At 41.3% G+C, this 26,349-nt stretch overlaps 1 protein-coding gene across 1 annotated transcript in view; it reads right to left on the minus strand.

Annotated features, from left to right (window-relative positions):
- Positions 1–26,349, minus strand: part of SSR3 (signal sequence receptor subunit 3) — a 425,362-nt gene that overhangs the window by 60,413 nt on the left and 338,600 nt on the right. The gene's annotated exons all lie outside the window — the stretch shown is intronic.

Below are 26,349 nucleotides of genomic sequence, written 5' to 3' on the forward strand. Positions count from 1 at the left end.
GTACAATCATTTATTTTGGGGCAAGTTCATTCCTTGCCATGAGAATTTTAACTATTTATATTATAGCTTTTGGACTTAGTTGTTGTCAATTGTGATAATTATATCCAACAAACTTTTTTTCTTCTCCCCTTTTAAAAAAAACAAAAAGTTTTCTTTTGTTATTATTGTTGTTGACTTTGAACATATGGTGAGGTTTTTTCTCTTTATATTTTACCAGCTAAACTATTTGATATATTACGAATAAGTAACACATAGTACATAGTAATTTACTAAAGAAGATAAAGTTAAGTCACAATGAGTTTCCTGGAGCCAAAGAACACCCTTTTCTTTTCTCTCAGGCCATTTGGGATATAAAATTAGAACAAACCTAAGAACATGTTGGTATGCATCTTTGTGCTTTGGTTGCCAAGTACAAGAGGTGAAACATGTCTCCAATAAATATCGTTGGGGGCACACACTGGTACTGGACAACCTGAAAATGAGTACCCTGTGCTGGAAAGAACAGAGCGCTCCCTTCAGTAATTTAAAAGCTTCTTTTTCTGATTGTGGCTGCCCATACATGCTGGGTAGTTTGGTTGGCAGGATCATTAAGTACTAAATGCTCCACAGGAGAGAACAGGCCCAAAGTGCTCTAGGAGTGCAAAAATGGGAATGCTCAGTGCAGACCTGAGAAGATAGGGTCCAGAGGTGAGCCCAGAAGAGCCAACCACATTCTGGCAGGATGGGGAGCAGTCTGGCTAGCAGGGCCTCCCAGAAGTTAAGGGACACCAGGGCCACTTCCATCTTTTTAAGAGTCCTGGTATATTAAAAAATAAAAGCTGAAGAGGGTGTTAAGATTGTGGTATATTTTGGGTGTTTACAACAATTATAATTACAAATTGAATATATTTATATCCCACTGATATATTTCTAGGGTTGCTCCCCCCATTGGAGATTACAACCAAAGTCCACATTTGTGGCTACCAGTGAATGGTAGGCCCCAGCTAAACAGCTTCCTGGCTGCCACTGCCACATAGTTCACCACCAATTTGGACCAAAGAGTCCAACTGGCAAGGCACATGCTGTCCTTAGAGTTTCTTTCTTATCCTGTACCCTGGAAGGCCTGTGCCCCAAGCAGGCCCTTAGTAAGTACATATTGAATACATGAATTGGCCAGTCTTGAAACATCAGCAAGACCATTCTCATCTTGTTCCATTCCTAAAATGCTTCCCCTTCCCAACTTGACTCACTTCAACCATGTATCCTACTCACCCTTGAAGTTCTAGCCAAGCATCATGTTTTCTGCGAAGAGTGTCTGCTGCTGTTACTATACCTACTTTCCTCTGTGTGCTCAAAAGTCCTCTTGCATTTACAGTTAGAACCATGTATAATAGTTTGGCACCCGCACTCCCAACCCAGCCTAGAGAATTCAAGCTCTTTACAGCCAAGAACTATGTCTTACTCTTCTTTTGGATCTATAGTGTAAGGCCCAAAGTTTTCTGTGCTGCCTTGACATCTTTGAGCTTCCTAGAGCCCCAAAAGCTTAACTGTGAATTCTGCTTTTGCCAGATATGCCTTCCCCAATGGAAAAGACTCTTCACCTGGCTAATTTCCCTATTAGCTAAACGAGCTGCACTCTACCTGGTCTTCAACCTAAGGGCTTCTACTTCCCTGTTAGCCTGTGAAATTATTCAAGTAAGCCAGTCATCCTCCAGTGGGAACCAGGGGTCACTCCAGTCTGTGTTGCTACAAAGCTTGCCTCCCATAGGCCATGCTTGTCCACTATACTCCTGAGTGCAACCCCAAGTGACCCTGTATGGTGTCCTGTATCCTCCCCTAGGCTGTGAGCATATGTGAGTCATAAACTGCCATCAATCTCACCTGTCCAGTGTGGGGTGCTGGGTGTTCCACCATCTCATACTATTTAGGGTGGGGAATTCCTCTTTCAATAATGGAGTGAATAGAAGGTGATCAGAACAGTATCCCACACAGAGGTGTCACTCGCTAAATTTGTGCCGATTGCATCATCCTCATTTGATGAAGTTCCTAGCCAAGTAGAAGACTGGAAATTAATTAAATATTTGCTGTAGATGACTATAGATTTTTCTACAAATAATCCGCTTGAAACATATAGCAACAGCTTCTATTTGCATAATTACTCTTCAAGCAGTCTTTTTCTTTGCTGCTTACCGTACTGTTAACCAATACAAGCAAAATTGCCTAAGAGCAAATCTGTACTTAATTTCTGTACTACTGATCTGACATTTACATTGCAATCCCTTTTTTTTTTTTTTTTTTTGAGATGGAGTCTCCCTTTGTCGCCCAGGCTGGAGTGCAGTGGCGCGATCTCGGCTCACTGCAACCTCCACCTCCTGGGTTCAAGCAATTCTCCTGCCTCAGCCTCTTGAGTAGCTGGGATTACAGGCACCCGCCACCACGCCCAGCTAATTTTTGTATTTTTAGTAGAGATGGGGTTTCACCATGTTGGTCAGGCTGGTATCGAACCCCTGACCTCGTGATCCACCCACCTCGGCCTCCCAATACATTGCAATTCTTAATAAATAATCGAGGTAAATTGTAACTGTGTCCAGCCATGGAAATAAGATTCCAGTATCAGTCAACATTGGGTATAATCAAGAGACTAAAAGCAACTGAAAGTGCTTTACAACTCAGACTTTCCCCCCACAATGACCTACTTAACGTATTTCATTGTCTCCCTTTATCTCACTTCTTTGTAAGCAAAATGGCAACACTTGGAGGCACTGAAAGAGAGACTTCTCCTGGAATCTGCAATTAGTTTTCTTATTAGTGTTTCAGGGACAGTTTCATCCGCATTGCTTTTAACACTTGGTTTCCAAAGTCCAAGAGAGAGAGGAAAAAAAAAAAAAAAAGCCATGTATTTTCCCTTCTGGGGGCTCCTGCTTTTTATACTAAAGCAGTAGGGGGAAAATGTACACCAGCAAGCAGTTCTTCTGTCCAGTTTCCAAGTCACACTCATCAGTAACGGGCCTCAGCCCCTCCCAGCACCCCGCCACTTCTCTCCTCTGCTGAGGGCTGGAGAGGGTGGGGACTGGGGCTCTGAGAGGGACCAGGGGATCAGGAAAGCTCAGATCCCACGCCTTACCGCTCCTTGACCACACTGGAATGTGATGACTAGCTTTTGAGCCTGGGCTCTGCATGACAAAAGTTAGTGGAAAACGGTCATTAAACATTTCCAGCAAACTTCAGACTTCTCCAAAGGACAGGGCCCTTCTCCGAAGGACCGTCTGGCTCCTGGATTAGGCCGCTCCTAGCCTAGCCTCCCTGCTGCTCCTTTTCCCGGAGTGGTCGGTACACAGGACGTGCCGAACGTGCGATTATTATAAGGCTATTACCAGAAGCAAGGGGATGTGCTCAGGGTGAGACACAGGCAAGGAAAAGACATTTCCAAACAACCCAAACAGCTTGCGACTGGGGACAAACCATTTCACCAGGGCGATGGGGAGCCAGCCGACCGGCTGACCCGGGGCGCGTGTGCCCAGAAGCTGTGCGGGCCCAGTGTGCAGACGCTCTGGCTGCCCACCGCGCGTGCTCAAGTTCCAAAGCGCTGCTCTCCACAGCGGCTGGAAAAGGTGGAAGAAAGGACAAAATAAAAGGAACTTTCCCCACACATCGCTAAAGGGAGTGGGCAGGCAGGGGGCCAAGCTCTGAAGAAAAGCTCTAAGAGATCTGTGGTGAATGGAGGAGGCCCAGGGCAGAGACTGGTGCTGTATTTGTGTCCAAAATTTGCCTGCTTTCCTGCTGTTTGCTGCTGGCTTGATTGGCCAGAAAAAGTCCCCACTTTTACCCCTAGATATGGAGACCTTTCTCAGTACTCCACACACACATTATCCAGATTTATTTAAATAAGAAAAAAAGCAGAGGGAAAAATATTTTTCATAAATATCTAGTACTAATAGTTTCATGTGTAAACTGCCAGTAACTGCATATATACATATATGTATATGTTTTTAAACAAGAACATACCATAGTTATGTAATCTATTTTAAGAATAATTTTATTGTGGTGGAAAACTTATAACTTTAAATTTACCATCTTACCATTTTTCAGTATATACTTCAGGAGTGCTAAGCATATTTACATTGTTGTGCAACAGATCTCTAGGATTTTTCCATCTTGCAAAATTGAAACCTTATTTAAACACTAATTCCCTCTCCCCTCTGCCTTTAGCAACTGCCTTTCAACTTTCTGTTTAATTTTGACTATTTTAGACTCGATATCTGAGTGGAATTATGCAGTATTTGTCCTTTTGTGACTGGTTTATTTCACTTAGGATAATGTCCTCAAGGTTCATCCATGTTAGCGTGTGACAGAATTTCCTTCTCTCTTAAGGCAGCGTAATATCTCATTAGATGTGTATACTGTTATACATTTTCTTTATCCATTCATCTGTTGGTAGACATGTGGGTTGCTTTCACCACTTGGCTATTGTGAATAATGCTGTGATAAATCTGGGTGTGCAAATACCTCCTCAAAATCCTGCTTTGAATTCTTTTGGATATATACCCAGAAGTGAGATCTCTGGGTCATATGGCAATTCTATTTTTAATTTTTTGAGGAACTTCCATACCGTTTTTATAGTGGTTGAACCATTTTACATTCCCACCAACAGTGTGCAAGGATTCCAATTTCTCTGTATTCTTGCCAACATTTGTTATTTTCTGTTTTTCGGATATTGGCCATCCAAATGGGTATGAGTTGATATGTAATTATGGTTTTGATTTATCTTTCTCTTATGATTAGTGATGCTGTACATTCTTTTCATATATTTGTTAGCCACTTGTACGTCGTCTTTGGAGAATTATCTATTCAAGTCTTTTGCTCATTTTAAAAATCAGTTTATTTGTGGTTTTGTTATTGAGTTATAGAAGTTCCTTATATATTCTGGAAATTAACTCCTTCTTAGGTATATAATTTGCAAATATCTTCTCCCATTCCACAGGTTGCCTTTTCACTCTGTTGATTGCTTCTTTTGATATGCAGAAGTTTTCAGGTTTGATGTAGTCCTACTTGTCTACTTTTGCTTTTGTTGCCTGTGCTTTAGGTGTCATAGCCATGAAATCATTGCCAAATTCAATGTTCCGAAGCATTTCCCTTATGTTTTCTTTTAGGAGTTTCATAGTTTTAGGTGTTAAATTTTGTTCTTTAATCTATTTTGAGTTAATTTTTGTATATAGTGTAAGGTAAGAATCTAACTTTATTCCTTTGCATGTGGATATGCAGTTTTCCCAGCACAACTTGTTGAAGAGACTGTCTTTCCCCAATTTTATCACACTTATCTTTTCATGTTAAGAAATATATTCAACTTCATAATTTTTAAGGCTGCATAGTATTTCATACAAGCAGATATATCATGATTTACCCAACCAGTCTTCTATTATTGAATAACCTAGGTACATTCAATTGTTTCTGGATCATAAAATAAAATTTCCCTCTCTATGTAATTGGCTTCTAGAGTTGTCACTTTAGCCAGGCTTTTTGAAGTTTCCACATTCTTTCCAGCACTGCTGCTCACAAACTCCCACCTCCACGCCCTTACAAATGCTACTTTTTTACTGCTAAGGATTTTATCATACTCCATACAGACATTATGCAGAAATTCAGTATTCTTTTCATTGCGGTAAGAAAGTGCAGCTGGGAGTCGGGAAATGCGGATCCTAAACTGAGCTCTAGCACTGTGGTAAGAAAAGTACAGTGTAACTGTTAATGGGCTGAATTGTGTCACAACAAAGTTCATAAATTGAATCCCTAACTCCCAGTGCCTCACAATGTGACAATAGTTGGAGATAAAACTTTTAAAAAGTGATTAAGTTAAAATGAAGTCATTGGGGTGGGCCCGAATTCAATCTTACTGGTGTCCTTATAAGAAGAGGAAATTTGGACACACAGAAAAAGTCCAGGGACTTGTGCACACAGAGGAGAGACCATGTGAGAAGCCAGAAATTTGCTATCTGCAAGCTAAGGCGAGAGGCTTCAAAAGAAACCAAACCTGCCACACCTTGATCTTGGACTTCTAGTCTCCAGAACTGTCAGAAAATACATTTTTGCTGTTTAAGCCACCCAGTTTGTGGTGCTTTGTAAAAGCAGCCCTGGAAAATTAATACAGCAATGCTTGAGTAAATTACTTGAATCTGTGAGCTTCAGTTTCTTTCAAACAAACTAGAGGATGAGATTATGAGATCTGGACTATTCTTAAACCTTAAATATGTGATTTATTTTAATGGGGTAGCACTAAAGAGAACACTAGCACACATAACCAAAAGTACAGAGAAAGGACAGACTTCAGGGTTGATTCTGTGGATTAATATTTCGAAGGTCCAGATTTATTTATTTATTTATTTTTTATTGCCTCTTTGCTCTGCACACCACATTGTGGACTTTTACCTATCTCTACATATCTTTACGATGCTGAGATAGATGACTGCCAGCAGCAGTAAGGGCAAAATCCTTTCTTATTTACATCTAAAACAGGCCAGCACACTTCTACTTATATTTCATGAGTCTGAATGACTTAAACATGTCCATTCACAACTCACTCACTCATTTAGAATTAAAGATACTGTGAAAGGCTTGGAGCAATAATCCAGCTGGAAAGGACATAGAGAGGCAATAGTCATGTCCACTAACACTAGGAATAAATCATTTAATTTCTGGTTAGCTGTGATTTCTATGTAATCATCATGCATACTCAGAAAAGTGAGATCATAATCTACAAATATATTTCAAACATAACATTTTATGAATACTAACCTTAACAGTTAATATATTAAGTATATTTTGTAGAGATATTTAACTACATATTTAATGATTTTTGATATCACTGTTTCCTTTGTGCAGTTAGAAACCAATATATTATTTTCAGGTCTTAAATATTTAGGCCCCGAAAAGCTCTTAGACTTTAGGCATTGTGTGCAATGAATGAAAAGGCCCTAGAGGCAAGACTGAAATGTGATGGTAATTAAGAAAATCCAAAATGTGATAAACTATTTTGTTCTTTGCTAGAAGAAAAACTATGTTTATGGGAGAAACAAAGTCCCTCTGGAAGCTGGGAAAGGGGAAACAAAAATTGTAACAAATTTCAATGTGTATCCAGCACCATCCACTGAAATAAATTTTGACTAAAAAAATCAAAGAAGTGTGGGCAGGCACTACTAGAAACCCCTTTTCCTTACTAATATATCCTTGCAGCAATGCGTCGAGCAAAACAAAAACAAAAACCAAAGCCAACAAAAAGAGTAACAAATAACAACAGCAACAATACAACAGGAAAAACAGAAAGAATTGTATTTTTCACTTTTGCAAACCCGGTATCATTTGACATAATACTAGCCAATGAAATACAAGTGAAAGTCTGCTGAAGATTTCTAGAAATTTTTGTGTTACTATAGGTGTCTCCTTTCCTCCTTGTTACTTTCTTTTTCTTCCTCCACCTAAGATGCAGACATATGGCTGGAAGCAGAGTAGCCATTCTTTGACTAGAAAGTGACCAGGAAGAGAAAAACCCCACCCCAAGGATGGTGAAACAGGAAAGGTAGAAAGAGTCTGGAGGTTGATGATGTCTGGAAGCTGCCACTCCAGTCCAGGAGTGCCCACCTCTAGACACATGAGAAAGAGAAATACCTATTTGGTTGAGGTTCCTAATGTGGTTTCTGTTGCATGCTGATCTGATTAATGTAACCGCATGGAAAAAGTTAAAAAAAAAAAAAAAAAAGGTAAAATTAATTTAAATAATACATTTTATTTATCCTATATATACATGTCATTTTTACAGGTAAATATAAAAATTATTAATAATGTATTTTACAATTTTTCACTGGAAGTTTTCAAAATATGGTGTGTCTTGCAGCACCTCTCAATTAGGACCAGCCACATTTTAAGTGCTCAACAGCCCATGAACGTGTCTAATGAGTACCATATTAGACAGTCCAATTTTATAGCCCTAAGTATCATACTCAAAAGTTTTGAACTTTAACTACAGAATATAAACAGAACCATAATTTAACTTCTAAGAAAAATGAATATATTAGAAACATTAACAGCATTGTGTTTATTTCAAACTGTTAATGGCTTATAGTTTTTGAAGATGAAAACCAAAAATGTAGTCAATATCCAAGATGTTAACCCAAAGTCAGGGATATCTGCTGAGTCCTGTTAATCTTAGGTTGCTTCTTTCATAATAACATTTTGGGGGTATTTTAAAGAAGAAATAGAAGCCAATAAGAAATAAAACTAAATCAGTTACCACAAATAACTATATTCACCATGGTAAGAAATTGTCTTCTTGAATTTTTTTTTTTTTTTTTTTTTTTTTTTTTGAGACAGAGTCTCGCTCTGTTCCCCAGGATGGAGTGCAGTGGCATGATCTTGGCTCACTGCAACTTCTGCCTCTCAGGTTCAAGCAATTCTCCTGCCTCAGCCTCCCGAGTAGCTGGGATTACAGGCATGAGCCACCATGCCCAGCTAATTTTTAGTAGAGAAAGGGTTTCTCCATGTTGGTCAGGCTGGTCTCAAACTCCCGACCTCAGGTGATCTGCCCGCCTTGGCCCCCCAAAGTGCTAGGATTACAGGCGTGAGCCACTGCCCCTGGCCCTTGAATTTTTTATGTATTAATACTTTTTTTCCCCCCTGAGATGGAGTCTCACTGTGTTACCCAGGCTGGAGTGCAGCGGTGTGATCTCTGCTCACTGCAGCTTCTGCCTCCCGGGTTCAAGCAATTCTTCCTGCCTCAGCCTCCCAAGTAACTGGGATTACAGGGGCCCATGACCACGCCCGGCTAATTTTTGTGTTTTTTAGTAGAGATGGGGTTTCGCCATGTTGGCCAGGTTGGTCCTGAACCCCTCACCTCAGGTGATCCACCTGCCTCGGCCTCCCAAAGTGCTGGGATTACAGGCGTGAGCCACCACGCCCAGCCTATCAATACTTTTAAGACAGTTGAGATTACACATTTTATACTAATTTTTATTTTTAACATTATTTCATAAGCATTTTTTATATCATTAAAATTTTTTCGAAAACATTCTCAATGATTACCTTATACTATGTCTTCATATGAATAAACTATAATTTGTCTATTACCTTAATGCAAATACTTAGGTTGTTCCAAACTTTTTATTACCGTAAATAATTTGTTCCACTATCTTTACACATAAAACTATTCTCACAACTTGCTTTATCTTCTTAGGATAGATTCCCAGAGGTGAAATTACTGAGACAAAATGTGTGAACACTTCTTAATCTTCTGATATAGACTTGCCAGACTGCTTCCCAGGAATATTTGAACCAATTTACACTCCCCAAAAAATTGTGTGAGCCTTTATATCCCTACATACTGTTACAAGCATTCTGTATTAACCTTTTTCTTTTCTTTTCTTCTTTCTTTCTTTCTTTCTTTCTTTCTTTCTTTCTTTCTTTCTTTCTTTCTTTCTTTCTTTTCTTTCTTTCTTTCTTTTCTTTCTTTTCTTTCTCCTTCCTTACTTACTTCTCTCTCTCTTTCTTTTTTTTTTTTTTTTTGAGACAGGATCTTGCTTTGTCACCTAGGCTGGAGTGCAGTGGCATGGATCAAAGCTCGTTGCAAACTCCACCTCCCTGGGCTCAAGTGATCCTCTCACCTCAGCCTCTTAAGTATCTGGGACTACAGGCCTGTGCCACCAAGACCAGAAAATGTTTTTATTTTTTGTAGAGAAGTGGTCTTGCTTCTCAGGTTGGTCTGAAACTCCTGGGCTCAAGCAATCCTCTTGCCTTCCAAATGCTGGGATTACAGGTGTGAGCCACTGTGCCTGGCCCTGTATTAACCTTTTAGAAAAGGTACTGGGAGAAGATGAGAAAGGTGCTAATTTATGAGGAAACTATTATCTCAGTGTGCTTTAATTTTGATTAGTTGATTACCAGTTAGAATAAACATTGTTTGCTTTTGTTATGTAACAACTGCTGTTTGTCTTATAATTTTTTATGCAGCTTATGTATTAACAATATGAATACTTCATCATGCTTGTTTTAAACACTTTTTCAGTTTACATACCTTTAAATTTTATTTGTAAAAGTCAAGTTTATTGTGGTATACTTTACGTACAGGAAAATTCATCCTTTTTATACAAAATTCTATGCATTTTCAAAAAATGTATAAAGTTGGGTAATTAGCATTGCAATCAAAATATAGAATACTCCATCATTTCCAAAAATTTTCCCCATGCCCTTTTATAGTCAACCCTTCTCCCACCTCCAGCCCCTGGCAACCACCCATCTGTTTTCTGTCCCTATAGTTTTGGCTTTTCCAGGATGTCATATAAATTGAATCATATAGAATATAGCTTTTTGAGTCTGGTTTCTTTCAATTAGAATAAAGCATTTGAAAACAATCAATGTTATTGTGTATGTCAGCACTTTGTTCCTTTCTTATTGCTGAGTAATGTTCTATTGTATGGAATCCCACATTTTGTTTATGCGCATACCAATGGAAGAACATTTGGGTTATTTCTAGTTTTTGTCAATAATGAATAAAGCCACTGTAAACATTCACATACAAGTACTGGAACACAACACAAACTGTTATTTCTCTTGGTAAAAATCTAGTGGGATCACTAGATTGCATGGCAAGTGTATACTTAACTTCACATGAAAATGTCAAACTGTTAAAAAAAAAAAAAAAAAACTGGTCAAACCATTTTCCAAAATGGCTCTACCATTTTGTATTCCCACCAGGAATGTACGAAAGGTTCAGTTGTTCTACATCTTTGCTGCCTCTTGGTATTGCTGGTGTCATTTTTCATGTGGGTTTTTGAATTGTCACTTATTTGGATTTTTTAGCTATTCCAATAGATATATAGTGGTATTTCATTATAACTTTAATTTGCATTTCCCTGAGAATGCAAAAACAAGCAAATAATATCTAATGAAATAAATATCCTAAAGAAAGTAACAGTGTTTGTGAATTTAAATGTATTGATCTTTTAATATATTTTTCCACTTGTTTTAGATTAGAAAGTTCTTTCTCAATGAGAAATCAGAAGAAAATTTAGCTATAATTTTAAGGTTTTCAAAAATTATTTGCTCCAAATTATCCACATTTTAGTCTATCTGGGTACACATTTATTTAATTAGCTACCTGTATGATGATGGTGAGTATCTATATTCATGTTTTTCCCAAAAAAAAGGATGATCAGGTTTTTCCATAACTTTTATTGACTAATCTGTTCATCCGATTTACTTGTGAAGTCTCGCTTATTAAAAAATAGGAGCTGTTTCTAGGCAATCAAGTCAGTTACAGGTATCTATCTGTCCATGCATTCAACAATTATGTATTAAGCACTTACTATGTGCCAGGCACGATTCTAGTTTCTGGGACTATAACAGCTAAAGAAGTAAAGCCCCTGATTACCTGGAGCTTATATTCTAGTCAGGACAGGCAGATAATAATTAAAGAAATTAATAATTGTATAATATTTTGTGTGGTGATAAATGCTAAGAAGGAAAGTAAAGAAAGTAAGACTGTAAGAGGCATGTAATGACAAGCAAGCACCTTTTTGGGCAGGTTGGTCAGTCTGACCTCTCTGAGAGAGATTTGAGTAGAAACCTGAAGGTATTAAAGTAGCAAGACATGGAGATATCTGGAGAAGAAGCATTCTGGACAGAGCCACCTCAAAATGTAAAGACTTCATAATAGGAAGGAGGCTAGCATGCAGGGGAAACAGCAATGAGGCCATTGTGCATGAAGCTAAGCCATGGAGGTGGTGAATAGGGACAAGGTAAAAGTGAACTCTGAGGGCTCAGATCACATACAGCTTTACAGACAATTTTTATGCTAAATTAGACATAAAGCTACTAGAGTACTAAGCATAAGGTGATGTGATCTGACTAACATTTTTAGATCACCCTGGCTACTATGTGGATAATTGTTTAAAACATTTAATTTAAATAAGAATGAGTCTATTGAAAGAAAAACAATAAGTCAATGATAGTGCAAATGGTACTTGGTTATAGTAAAAATGAAGGTAGTATGTTAATGCCCAAAGTGTGGGAAACACTGGTTTAACTGGTTACTGTTACTATCCAGACAACTGCAAATTCCTGCAAGATTTATGACCAGCCATTTTCCTCAACCTTCTTGATAATTCTAAGAGTTCTCCTACTGATTCCTCAATAGAGATTTCTCATCTTTCTGGCATTCAAGTCTGGTTCCAGGGCTTCACACTTTACTGCACATCTATTATTACAACAGAGCTTAAGGGAACTCACCTCAGAAAGGTCTGAAATCTTGAAGTGAATCAAAGCTCTCCCAGCCTCCATCAGTGATCCAGCTGTGTGCTCTCAGGGCACCAGGGAGAGAAGGCTGCATAATCACAAATAAACTGCCTTGAAGGCACATTCGGGCACAACTTCCTCAATTACAGCACCTGTAGTTTTGGACTGGCATTATCAACAAGCAGTTCAGAGAGTTGTGGTGTGATTCCAGATGTGCCGAGGCAATCTCCACAAACAGTTTCAGGTTATGATTCCAGGAACAGGGTTTGAAAAATGCCTTGTTACCCAACTGAATGAACTGGGGAAAAGTGTCTATTTGTTTTTGAAAAGTAATCTATACTCATGGTTAAAAAAAATCCAAACAGCATAAGAGCACACAGTGAAAAGTTTAAAAAGAAGCAGTATGTACACAACACTATGAATGTCTTAGCATATGCATGGAATGTTTCTGGAAAGATGCATAAGAAATTATTTACTCTGGTTGCCTCTGCAGAGGGAAACCACAGGGGTCTGAAGTGGAAGGAAAATTAAGAATTTACTTTTTACAGATTCTTTGTACTTTCTGAATTACTACTGAATGTTTAATTATGTGTTTATATTAATTTTTCAATTAAAACAAGTTGATAGAAAACAATACAAATATGGCATTCATTTCTGTCACTCCCATTAGGGGTCCTTGAAGCTCTCACAGCAGAGGCATTTAGCCAGGGTACCTCAATTCTAGCCAGAGCTAAAGACAGTTTACTTGAGCCTTGGCTTCCTAGATGCTGTTGAGCCAGGATGGTGTGGAGCCCCTCCTAGAAGTAGAACTATAGCCTTACCTTACCTCGAAATAGAACTGTAGAAGGAAGGGGAGAGTTCAGCTTGAATGCCAGCTCTGCGACCTATTGTAGGAGAGGAGACAAATTACTTAGCCACTCTGAGCTTCACTTTCTTCATCTGTGAAATGGGGAAAAGAATACCTGTTGTTGGTTTTTTTAATGACACAGAGGGCTTTTGTGTATGCAAGGGAGCACTTCCAATTACTTGGGTTTTAATTAATATACATTATGTTAAAGGATTTCATTTTAAAACCTGATGTTTCTTAAGCCATTAAGCACTATATCCAAATATTATTTTTATATTATATTTAAGCTCTTATACATTAGATGACATATTTTCATAAATCAGATGGAATACAAATGGTAGATACAGAAAGCTCAAAGGAGTTCTAGTCCCAGATGACCATGGAGTACCATGCTACTCTTGAACTGACTACATAAAGATTTAAGTGAAAGAAAAATAAAGTTCTATCTTGTTGAAGTTATTGTTTTTCAGGTCTCTATTACTCACATCTAGACTTAATTCTGACACATATCTTATTTGTTTCACCCTCCTCAATATCAGAACCCTTTATTATGAGCTAGAAGATCTAGATATTTAGATCTAATTATATCTAACATATAATGAGATACATAGACAGACTCCTTATAAAATCCATAGTTTTAATTGTTGCCACAGTAGCGTAATAGGTTCAGGGGCATTTAAAATTTTCTTTTATGACATGTTTCAGATAAATTAGGACTAAATAATAAGGTCAAATTGATTATTTAAAGAATATTCAAAATGTTCCCTTTAAAAATGAAAAAAATAATAACAACAATAACATTAATCAGTGATGCCTGCCCCATGCCAGGATGTGTGTGAGATGCAGGCCCCTCTGTGGTGCATGAAGCAAGCCCTGGGCCCTCAGCCAAGGTAACTGGAGTCTTGGGACTAGCTGATTGTACCTCACCTACGAACCCTTCTAGCCTTTGGCTCAACCTCCTCCCCATCACCTCACACTGTCAGGCTGTCTTTCCTCATCTATTGTTCCTAAAGAACCGTGGCAGAACTATAACAAGAGGTTGGAGATTTTTCTTTCATTTAACACTTAAAATATTTGAAATTGTATGGGATGACTCAATTCCAGGAAACTTCAAGTATCCTGTGACACTTGTTCAGTGAAGTGTTGAAAAAAGGCCTGCTCTAGGGTCTTATGGAAAGATGTGAGCAAGCCAACTTGTAGGAGGTAAGAACAAAATGTAACTTCAAGAGTGTCTCTTTCATTCCCTTGTGGTTTGCAACATCGTCTTCTCTGCCCTACTCCTACAATGTTCTCTTGAGCCAAGCCTCTGTGTGTTGGCATCAGAAAAGCTCTGCATCCCTGCCACTGGCTTCCCCATAGCAACTGGCTAGCACCCTCCTCCAAATTCTATTTATGAAAGCGTGTGTGTCTGTGTGTACTTTAATTATAAACTCCTTTGAAGGGAATACTTATCAAATAATTTTAAAAGCCTTGATATTAAACACTATCTTCTTTAGTTCTTTCATCTATCCTTTAAGGTTGGCACTGTGAGGCCCATTTTATATACAAGAAAACTAAAACTCGGAGGTTAAGAAACTTTCCCAGGGTCCCAAAGCAAGGATGTACTGAAGCTAGGCATTAATCTCAAATTCATATGATTTTCTCTGTTACCTCCCTCAGCCATGCCAGAAAGAAACTGGGGTGTAAATGTCACTTGCTGTCAGCAAAATGAAAAGATCACAGGCTTTGGAATCCAACGTACCTGGGTTTAATTTCATTTGGTTATTTCCTAGCTACGTGACCTTGGATAATAGACTTAAACTCAGTTCTCTCATCTATAAAACGGGAATAGTGCCTACTTGATTCGATTGTCAAGAGAATGTAAAAAAGAATTTGACACAGGCTAGATGCTACAGTAGTAGTGACAGCTCTTTAAAATTAAATTTTAATATTCAAGATAGTGGGCTGAGAATCCAGCACATGCCAGGCCTAGGAGTTCCACTTGATTTTATTTTATTTTATTTTTTTCCTTTTATTTTAATTAATTTATTTATTTATTTATTTATTTATTTATTTTTAGAGACAGGGTCTTACTCTATCACCTAGGCTGGAGTGCAGTGATGTGATCATAGCTCATTGCAGCCTCAACCTCCTAGGCTCGAGCAATCTTCCCACTTCAGCTTCCCAAGTAGTTGGAACCACAGGTGTATGCCACCATGCTGGGCTAATTTTTGAATTTTTTGTAGAGACTGGGTCTTCCTAGATAGCCCAGGTTGGTCTTGAACTTCTTTACTCAAGTGATCCTCCCACTTTAGCCTCCAAAAGTGCTGGGGTTACAGATGTGAGCCATTGCACTTAGCCCTGATTATTATACTTTTAAAATAGCATTGAGGAAATATAAATTCATTCCTTCTACAAATGTTTATTGAACACCTACTCTAGCCCAGGACTATTTGAGGGACTGGGAATCCTGGAACTTATATTCTAGCAAGGTACTGGTGGGGGAAACAGTAAAGAGAACAAACAAGTTAATTATATAGTATGTTAGAAGATGATAAGTGCCATGGGGGAAATAAAAAGCAAAGGCATGAAGGAACAAGTTGCAGAATTATACAGAGAGGTCATAGCAGGCCTCACTGACAAGGAAAGATTAGAACAAAGCTTTGAAGGAGGGAAGGAGTCAGTCAAGCAGACATTTGAAAGAAGAAAGTAGGTACATTTACCACTGAAGCTAGTGAAATTCACATTGCAAGGTCCCTAACTTGTGGGGGCCCCTTCAAGGCCTGAAATCTAATTTTGTATTTGTGGTTTCTTAATGAGGATCCACAAAATTGCATATGTTTCAAGATTTATCCCCACAGGAACATATTTTTTGGCAGAAGGACCAGTTAGAGCAAAGGCTCTGTGGTAAATGTGCCTGAGCTGCTCAAGAAATAGCAAGGAAACCACCATGGCAGGAACAGAATGAACAAGAGAGGTGAGAGGATCATGGAAGGTCTTGGAGGCCACTTTACGAATTTTGATTTTTATGAGGAGTCATGAGAGCTTGGGGCAGAGTTGTGATATGATCTGACTTATGTTTCAAAACATTGCTTTGCTTAGTATATTGGGATCAGACTTAAGAGAGGCCAGGGCAGAGCACAGGAATTGTTGGGGGCCATGGCAGTAATCCAGGAGGGAGAGATAATGGTGGTTTGAACCAGTACGGAGGCAATGACAGTGGTGAGAAGAAGCTGGGTTCTGCATATTTTGAAGGTCAAGTCAATAGGACTTCCTGACGGATCAGATGTGGGTTGTGAAGACAGATGAGTATTAAAAGTGATAAGACAGCATGAGATCACCAACAAAGTGAGCCTAAAGGAGAAAAGAGGACCAAGTTCTAGCAGGTGGCATGCAAACCTTTCAAGAAAATAGTTTGGAAACATTATCCTTATAGGTGATTGAAGTAACTATTTCAGGTAAAGGTATATTGAGATTTAATTCATTCAGTATTACAGCTTTACTATACAGATTGTTTAATTAAATTAAACTAGACTGTAGTGTGTATGAGGCTCAATCTTCCCTCTCCCACTCTGAAATTTAACTGAGAAAACTTATTACATTAGGTCAAGGAATTTGAGTCTACAGACAAGGGGTCTAGTACCAGTTATACTGTTAATAGGACTGCATGCCAGTCATTCAAACTCTCTGTTCTCAATTGCCTCATCAGTGAGATGTGAATTGGAACAAATGTTCTTTCTTTTACTGCATTGATGTTCTTCATCTTCAGATGAGTCTGTACCCAATCATTTTGTTTTGTTTTGTTCTTGCTATGGTGTAAGGAAGATAATTTTGAGCAAAGGCAACTTGAGTGCTTTATTTCTCTCCTTCGCGCCCATGTTGATCTGTAAGGGAAGGACACACTGAACCGAATGCTTCAAGCAAAACTGAGTCAAAATATAATCCCCTGTTTCTTTGCAGGATTCCTCTGAGAATATACAGTGAATCTCCTGAAGTTCAATGCAATAAGTGCTTCATTGGTGTGGCAAAGTGGGAACCTTCTACAGGTATTTTATCAGATTTTTGCCATTAAAGAGAGTACAAGGCTGAAGCCAGAGGCAGCAGCTCTTAACTGTGTTGGATCATGAACCCCCTTGAGAGTCTGATGCAGCTACTCCTCTATCTGGTCAACAGGAAAAACATCATGACCACCAAATCTTAGAAATGGAACCCTCATTTTTTTTTTTTTTTTTTTTTGAGAGAGTCTGGCTCTGTCGCCCAGGCTGGAGTGCAGTGGCTCGATCTTGGCTCACTGCGAGCTCCACCTCCCGAGTTCACACCATTCTCCTGCCTCAGCCTCCCTGCTAGCTGGGACTACAGGTGCACCACACCCGGCTAATTTTTTGTATTTTTAGTAGAGACGGGGTTTTACCATGTTAGCCAGGATGGTCTCGATCTCCTGACCTCGTGATCCGCCCACCTCGGCCTCCCAAAGTTCTGGGATTACAGGCGTGAGCCACCGCGCCAGGCTGGAACCCTCTTTCTTTAATAAGTAAGGAGGCTGAAAACAGAGGTTAAGAGACTTGCTCTAGCCCTTGATATTAGTAAGTAAAGACTGCAAGCCTCAGGTCTTAACTCTCAATGTTCTTTCCTTTTTATGAAGTTTTGGTAAATTTCATATTTCCCCTATTTTTGATACAAAACTAGTTTCCTTTTTTGGTCAGTGGGTGAGGGGCTATGTTTTGTTCTTAACAGCATTATTGAGATATAACTCATACACCATAAAATTCGACCAATTAAAATGTAGAATCCAATGGTTTTTAGTGTTTTCAAGTTGTGCAAACATTGCCACTATCTAATTTTAGAAACTTTTTTCTCCTACACAAGAAAATGCCATATGTATTAGCAGTCATTTCCATTCTTCATACCCTGCAGCCCCAATCTACTTTCTGTCTCTGTGGAATTTTTTATTCTGAGGATTTCATATAAATTGAATCATATAATATGTGGTCTTTTGTGATTGGCTTATTTCACTTAGCATAATGTTTTCAAGGTTCATTCACATTGTAGCATGCATCAAACCTCCTTTTGATTGCCAAATAATATTCCATTACATAGAATGTTTTGTTAACCTTTTGGTAAACAAATGATGGACTTTTGGGTTTTGTACACTTTTTGGCTATTATGAATAATGAAGCTATAAACACTTGTATACAAGTTCTTGTGTGAACATATTTTCATTTCTTTTTGTATATGCCTAAGAGAATTGCTGGGTCATGTAATAACTTATGTTTAACATTTTGAGGAATTGCCAAACTGTTTTCCAGAGTGGCCACATCATTTTACATTCCTACCAGCAATGTATACAGGTTCCAATTTCTCCACATCCTTGCCAACAGCTGTTATTTTAAAAATTATTTATCACAACCACCATCATTATTTTTATTATTATAGCTGTCCTAGTAAGTGTGAAAGGGTGATACATGTATGTGGTTAGTGGCTACCATATTAGACAAAGCAGAGTCAGGGGCTAAAATGAAATTTAAAAACCACACCATACATTCTACACTCATTTTTTTCAAGCCAACAAGTGTTGAACTTTTACTATGTGGCAGTTACTATATTAAGCATTATCTTCGACTATCTCATTTAATTCTCACAATATATGATGGAAAAAGTACTGTTACTGGCTATAAGGGAAATGGCTGTACTTTAGTCAGGAGTAGGCTGAGGTGGCCTTCATTCGCACCATGACTCAGCGGGTTTGGAGCACAAGCACACAACCCTGCACATTATGTCATGTGAGGCACATTAGATGATCACCCATGTGAGCTTGTGCTTGGCTCAGAGCCACTATTGTCTCTAAAAGGTATAACTACTCTGCTGGTGCTGTACATATGGCTCGCTTGTGCCCAGAGAGAGAGAGTAAAGCCATGTCAAAACTGTCTATGATTCCTTGAGTGTTTTTCCAGCTACCCATCACTCACCCACTGACTCGCCTCAGACATCGGTTAGAACCTAACAATTGGCATCATGAACAGGATCCTGAGGTGAGTGAACCTTCAGTTCCCACTGATTTTGGGTCATCCATGTGGCCACAACATGGGTTGTGGTACCTGGTGGCAGCTGTGCTGCTCAGATAGGCTCTGGTGGAAACTTGAATGGTATTAGATGGGTCCTCTGTGAGCATGAAGAAGGCACTGAAGGAGCTGGAAGTGCAGAGCACCGAGAAGGAGAGAGCTTTTGCCGGCAGAGTTGTATGGGCATTTTTGACTGTGCTATGAGAAGTACACACACAGTCCCTGAGAGATGCAGCACAGCATTTGCAGGTGAGCAGGTCGCTGGCACAGGGCAAGGTGATCACACCCTGATTGAGTGGCTATGGGCAGCCATACAGACTGTGTGGAACAACACCAGTGAAATACTGAAAACCGTGAGTAAATGGGAGTTGTATGCTGAGTTGGTGCAAGTCATCTGGGAGATGGGTATGTGGCAGGCTATGTTTGACTTGAATACCCAGAGGCCAGATGATGAACATTTCACCTCCCACATGAAGGATCTCATGTTGAGTTCTGTGCTCCCGAGTGCCTCTGGCTCCCTAGCTGCTGTCCTTACCCTGTATGTAGGGCACTGCATACATGAAGTGACCACTGCTATGGCAGCTCTTGGGGAAGCAGAAGGCTGTCGGTGGGACTGAGGGGTCTACGCTGTACAGAAGGGGAAGATGCCCTGCCCACAGGACCCCTCCCCCCATGGGAGAAAAGAGGGCCCCAACAAGTAACATGCTCACAGATGTGGCTAGATTTGATTTTGGCCAGAGTTGACCGAAAGAAAATCAATAAGCAGCCCAATGAAGTACTCTTAACTTTGTGGAGACAGTTGCCTCTGGAGCAGCAATTCCAGAAAATGCCCAAGGGGGAGAAGGACATTGCTGCGTGACCCAGTCCCACCCGGACACCAGCTCAAAGACTACTTGCTGCAGCCAGGCGGAAATGTAGAGCCTTTTCTGTTTGATTAGGGAACTGGCCGAGGTGCCCATCTTGGGGGGATACCAGAGAACCAGCAGCCACATGTGGAATTAGTGACCCACTGGTCTTCTACCAGCCTACAGTAGGTGCTGGTGCTGGTGGATACCGGCACAGATTGTGGCCTTGTTTATGGGAACCCAGATAAGTTTCTGGGCTAACCTGCTTACATTGATGGATATGGAGGCCGGTCAGTAGAAGTGAAACCTGTATCTCTGCACCTTGGCATCTGCCGTTTGGCTCCCCATTTATATGCTGTTCATTTCTCTCCCATACCAGAATACATTCTGGGGATGGACATTTTACATGGCCTGGCATCACAAACCACACCCAAGGAATTCAGACTCCAAGTGCATGTGGTGAAGCTGATGCTGCATGGACATACACATCACCAGCCTCAGGTCTTGCCACAACCCCAACAGGTTACTTCCACCCATCAATACTGTTTGCCAAGTGCGCATACAGAGATAACTGAGACAATTAAAAAGCTGGAGGAGGTGCAGATAATGTGTGGCACCCACAGCCCCTACAATTCTCCAGTGTGATCAGTTAGAAAGCCTAATGGAACTTGTTGGATGATGGTGGACTATCGGGAACTGAATAAAGTAATACCCCTTTGCATGCAGCTGTACTGTCAATCATGGATGTGATGGACTGTTTGATGACAGAACTGGGACAGTATCACTATGTAGTGAACGTGGCCAATGCATTTTTCTCCATTGACATCACTCCAGAGAGCCAGGAACAGTTTGTATTCATGTGGGACAGGCAACAATAGACTTCTACAGTGTTGCTGCAGGGCTATGTGCATAGCCCCACCATATGTCATGGTCTAGTTGCAACGGATTTAGCTCCTGGCAATGTCCAGAAGGGGTCCACCTATTCCATTATATTGATTCCATTATATTGAGAATCAGAGGTTAACATATCATGTTATGTTAACCTCTGATTAACATAATGTTAACCTCTGATTCTCCTGCAGATTTAGAAGTGGCAGCACCCTTCTTGCAGCAACATTTAGCAGCACGCGGTTGGACCATCAATGAATCCAAGGTCCAAGGGCCTGGATTAGCTGCCAAATTCTTGGAAGTTATCTAGTTGGGTAAGACAAAAGCCATCCCAGAGGCTATGACTGATAAGATTCAGGCATATCCCTGGCCCACCACGGTGAAGAAGCTGCAGATTTTTGTGGGGCTCCTGGGATATTGGCAGGCATTTGTGCCCTTTTTAGCTCAAATGATAAAACCGTTGCATTGGTTAACAAAGAAGAGAGCTAGCTGGGATTGGGATGATGTGGCTGAGACCGCCTTCCTGGCAGCCAAGAGGGCTATTCAGCAGGCACAAGCCCTATGGGTAGTTCACCTGGGGCACCCATTTGAGCTGGATGTGCATGTGACCACAGATGGTTTCGGCTGGGGGCCTGTGGCAGTGCATAGAGTGCTTGTGAATGCTGGTAGGCTTTTGGTCCCAACTATGGAAGGGAGCTGAGCTCCAGTATTCCCTGACAGAGAAACAGCTAGCAGCTGTATATGCCACCCTTCAAGCTTGTGAGAGTGTGATAGGATGGGCTGCAGTCATCATGTGGATAACTTACCCAATAGTGAGATGGGTGCATTCATGGGTAACGACCCCCAGGACTGGGACGGTGCAGACATCCACTTTGGCAAAGTGGGGTGCCTACATGGAGCAGCAGAGTACACTGAGTACAAGCCCCTTAGCAGCAGAATGGCAAGAGGTCTTGGGACCTGTAGTTCTAATGCAAGATAAGGCCATGGGGCCTGAGGCAGCCCTAGACCCTGAACCTTCACCATTTAAGGAAGGGCATCCCTCCATTCCTTATGGGGCATGGTAAACGGATGGGTCTAGCTGAGGTGCTACTGCTGCCTGGACCGCCGTTGCAGCCCAACCTAGTACTGACACCATATGGGTTGAAACCTGGTGTGGACAAAATAGCCAATGGGCTGAACTTAGAGCAGTATGGATGGTGATCACAAAGGAGGTGACACCTATGGTAATCTGTACCAATAGCTGGATGGTCTCTCAAGGCTTAACCTTGTGGTTATCTACCTGGCAAATACAGAAGTGGCTAGTTGGTCACCCACCCATTTGGGGCCAAGCCACATGGCAAGACCTCTGGGAAACAGATCATCAGAAAGAGATAACTATTTATCACGTGTCAGGCTGTATGCCTTTGGCCACCCCTGGCAATGATGAAGCAGATGCGTTGGCCAAGGTCTGATGGTTAGAGTCAGCACCTCCACAAGATGTGGCCTTGTGGCTACACTGGAAACTGGGACATGCGGGGGGTAAACTGATGTAACAGGTCAATAAGTGTTGGGGTCTGTCCCTGCCCATGCAAGATATTTGGGAGGCTTGTCAGAAATGTCTGGCATGTACTTAGGCATACCCTAAACAGAGGCAGCTGCCCAGTGTTACACAAGTGACGATAGGGCGAGTGCCCTTGACCAGGTGGCAAGTAGACTACTTCGGGCTGCTGCCGAAGTCACAAGGGTATACGCATGCACTAACAGCTGTGGACACAGCTACAATCCTGTTGTTCACCTACGCTTGCAGGGTGGCCGACCAACAGAACACCATCTGGCCTCTGCAACACTTAGGTGCCCTGTATCGTCACCCTCTGGCCATTGAGATTGATAGGGGAACACATTTCGCTGGACAACAGGTATAAGAATGGGCACAAGAAATGGACATAAAGTGGGGATTCCATGTGCCATACAACCTGCAAGCTGCAGATATGATTGAGCGATATAACAGGCTCTTGAAGAATGGGTTACACTTGCCTGTCACACCCTGTCTTTGCAGGGCTGGAATTCCAGACTGGACCTGGTGCTCCAAACCTTGAATGAATGGCTACGGAAAGGCAGCCTGGCCCCAGTGTAGGCTTTGTTACACTGAGCCACTACCCTCATTCAGTTGCAGAAGCATACCAAGGATGACCTCCTCCAACCAGGTATGGGGATGAACGGTAACCTGCTATGATGAATGTTGCCTGCCCCAACACCCCTGAAGGCAAAAGAACAGAAAACCTGGCTGTGGCCATGGACCCTCCAAGCCCCCCACTGCAGTGGTTGGCCACGGTAGCTCCCTTGGGGGAGGGCCTACAGTATGACTTGCACGTCACTCCTTGGGTGTTCAATACATAGTCCCTATGGTTGACTGTTTGTCGGGGAACGGCCAGGGCAGGAACCCTCCTCAGGGGACATATGTACTGTCTGTGTGGCCTATTATGAGCTCCCCTGTGACTTTTGCATGGAGACAGGATTCAAAGGAACCATGGGGAGCTGAGAAGGTATGGTACCATCTCCCAGGGCAAAAGCCCTTGGTGACCACGTTGTTATCCAGGGATCAAAGTTTAGCTTATATTTTGCCTGAAGGATGTGATTTACCTCTGTTAGTACCTGTGTCTGCTCTGTCATTTTGGCCGTAGGTTAACACGCTCCAACTGCATTGTGGACTGGGCCCACACCTACGCTGAGGTGACCAATGTTTCCAACTGTTGGATCTGTACCACCCTTCCAGCAGCAGCTGTGGACAGCTTGCCTTGGCACATACACCCCGCGTCTTCAGTGAACTGGACATGGTTGGAGACTTGGGGTCCCATGGCTGATGCCTGGAATACAATGCAGTAAGCTTTGGACAAAGGACGCCACAAGGCCCACCGTGCACCCACCCCCTGGCTGGCCCATAGTGTTTATAATGGGTGGGGCTGGCTAATGGGGGAACATGTAGTACCCCCAGCCCAGGTGCCATGATGCACAGAGTAACATTGGGGTAACACCACTGTAGGATGCATACCCGTCACAGCCTGTGTAAACATAACACATGTCACCGTATTGAACGTATAGTGGAACAAGCAGCCCCACCAAGGTTAGTCCCCGATGGATGTTGTGGCCCCCGGGAGTTTATGGATCTGTGGGGACACAGGGTGGCCTTACCTACCAGCACACTGGACTGGACATTGTACCTGGGGGTGGCCTTACATACCTGCCACGCCCATGCCACCTGCCATGTGTTTTTCCCACATTGCCCAGACCCTTGCATAACTGGGTGGCACTACACTCTCAGTATTTGTGAGTGCACAAAGCCCCCTGATAGTTACCCCTTGGCAATGACTGTCCCTGGAGCAGGTGTCGTAACTGTAGAAGCACAAGTTACTGCTCTTGCAGAGCACAGTACTCGGGCTCTGAATTACACCCAAGTGGCCCTCCTGCTAATGGATGAGGTTGATCAGATCAGAAAGGTTGTGTGGCAAAATCAAATGGCCTTAGACATAGTAACAGCTGCCCAAGGAAGCACCTGTGCCTTTTTAGGAACACAGTGTTGTACCTTTATCCCTGACAATCAGCAGAATATAACAGTAGCTCTGCAATGGGTCTCATGGGAGATTAAGGCGGTCCAGAGCCTTACTGATGACTCCCTGCAGAAACAGTGAACATCGCTAGGCTCTGGCCTACTCTGGGCCCTAATAGTCATAAGTAGCATAGCTGGGATCCTAGTAGTGAGTTGTTGCTCTCTGTATTGTTTCTATTGTAATTGTTATGGATGCAGGGCTCTGCCCTACAGGCACATGTCAATGCCCAGAGGGCACCCTCAGCCTTGGAGGTAGAGTGTAAGGGAAATGGCTAAGCTTTAATGAGGAGTAGGCTGAAGTGCCCTTCCAGCGCAGCATGACTCATCGGGTTTGGAGTGCAGGTGTACAACCCCACACATTATGTAACCACACCATGTGAGGCGAATTAGGTATCACCCACGTGATCTTCTGCTTAGCTCAGAGCCACTGCTGTCTGTACAAATGTATAATTACCCTGCTAACACTGCACATATAGCTTGCTCATGCCCAGAGAGAGAGTAAAGCCATGTCAAAACTGTCTACGATTCCTTGAGTGTTTTTCCAGGTACCCACCACTTGCCCATTAACTCCCCTCGGACCTCAGTTAGAATGTGACATTTTATAAATGAGGAAAACAGTTTAGAAGTTTAGTTACTCATGGCTGGTAAGTGGCAAGGCCAGGATTTAAGTTTAGTTCTGTTTGTCTCCTGAAGCAGTCTTTAACCACTACACTGTACTGCTGAATATTTTATTTAGTAGATTCACTTTTGCAAAATGATTCTAATCACTCATTACTTTTCAAATTCAAAGTTTTACCCTCACCATGTGTTCTCTCTACCTCCTAGGGATATCTAGTACAGTTGTTTTCAAACTTGGTTGGGTATCAGAATTACCTACTTGAATATGCTTCATTCGCTTTGTAGGTGTTTCTGATATATATCAAAGTTTGAGAACCATTGAGTCTGTTAGAATAAGGTTCAGCTATAATGAACAGAAATAGTGCTATAAACTAGTTTCTTTTTCTCCCCCATTAAGAAGCCCAGAATAGTCATTCTAGAGCTGGTATCAAGCTTGGTGTGGGGAACCAGACTCCTTCTACTTTCTTTGTTTCGTGTGGCTTCCATTCTTCTAAAGTCATCTCATTGACCAATTGCCTGTTGGAGCTTCATGTATTATGTCTGCATTCTAGCTAGCAAGAAGGTGGAGGAAGGGTGGAAGAATACATACCTTCTTTTTAATGACTGTCAGGAATATGCACCACTTCCACTTAATCCCATGGGTCAGAACTGAAACATACAGCCATGCCCTCCTGCAAGGAAGGCTGGGAAAAGTAGTCTTTATTCTGTGTGACTACATAGGCTGCTTAAAATTAGACATTCTCTTATGATGGAGGAATTAGGAGGAATAAACATTCAAGAATAATTAATCTCTGTCACATTCAGCAGGGAGGAAAATTTGCCAAATCCTGATATCTATATTTTACCATGAGACCCAAGAGAAATTCTTTCTATAAGAGGTTTTTAGATCTCATAATGAAGGTGACTAAGGCAGTGGCTCCCAAACTCTGCTGCACATTAAAATCAACTGGAATCTTACAAACTAGAGATACCTGGCTTCGACACCCAATCATTCTGACTTAGTTGGTATGAAAGAGAACCTAGACATTAGGGTATGTAAAGGCCCCTCATAATGATTTTGATTTGCAGCAAGAGTTTGTACTAAAGCGGGGAAAACACTCCTAAATCTTTTCCTTAACTCCATCACAGGATCTTCAACCTAAGATACAAGTAGTGTGGAGAAGATCCACTGAGTGTTGCTTTGCTCCATTGATGGGCTCCTATTTTTTCCTTGCCATTGAAATCTCAGCAGTTGAACTAGTGAATGTTACTGGTAATAAAGTTACATCTGACCAG

Source organism: Macaca thibetana, chromosome 2, assembly GCF_024542745.1.
Source record: "Macaca thibetana thibetana isolate TM-01 chromosome 2, ASM2454274v1, whole genome shotgun sequence".
NCBI classification, from domain to species: domain Eukaryota; kingdom Metazoa; phylum Chordata; class Mammalia; order Primates; family Cercopithecidae; genus Macaca; species Macaca thibetana.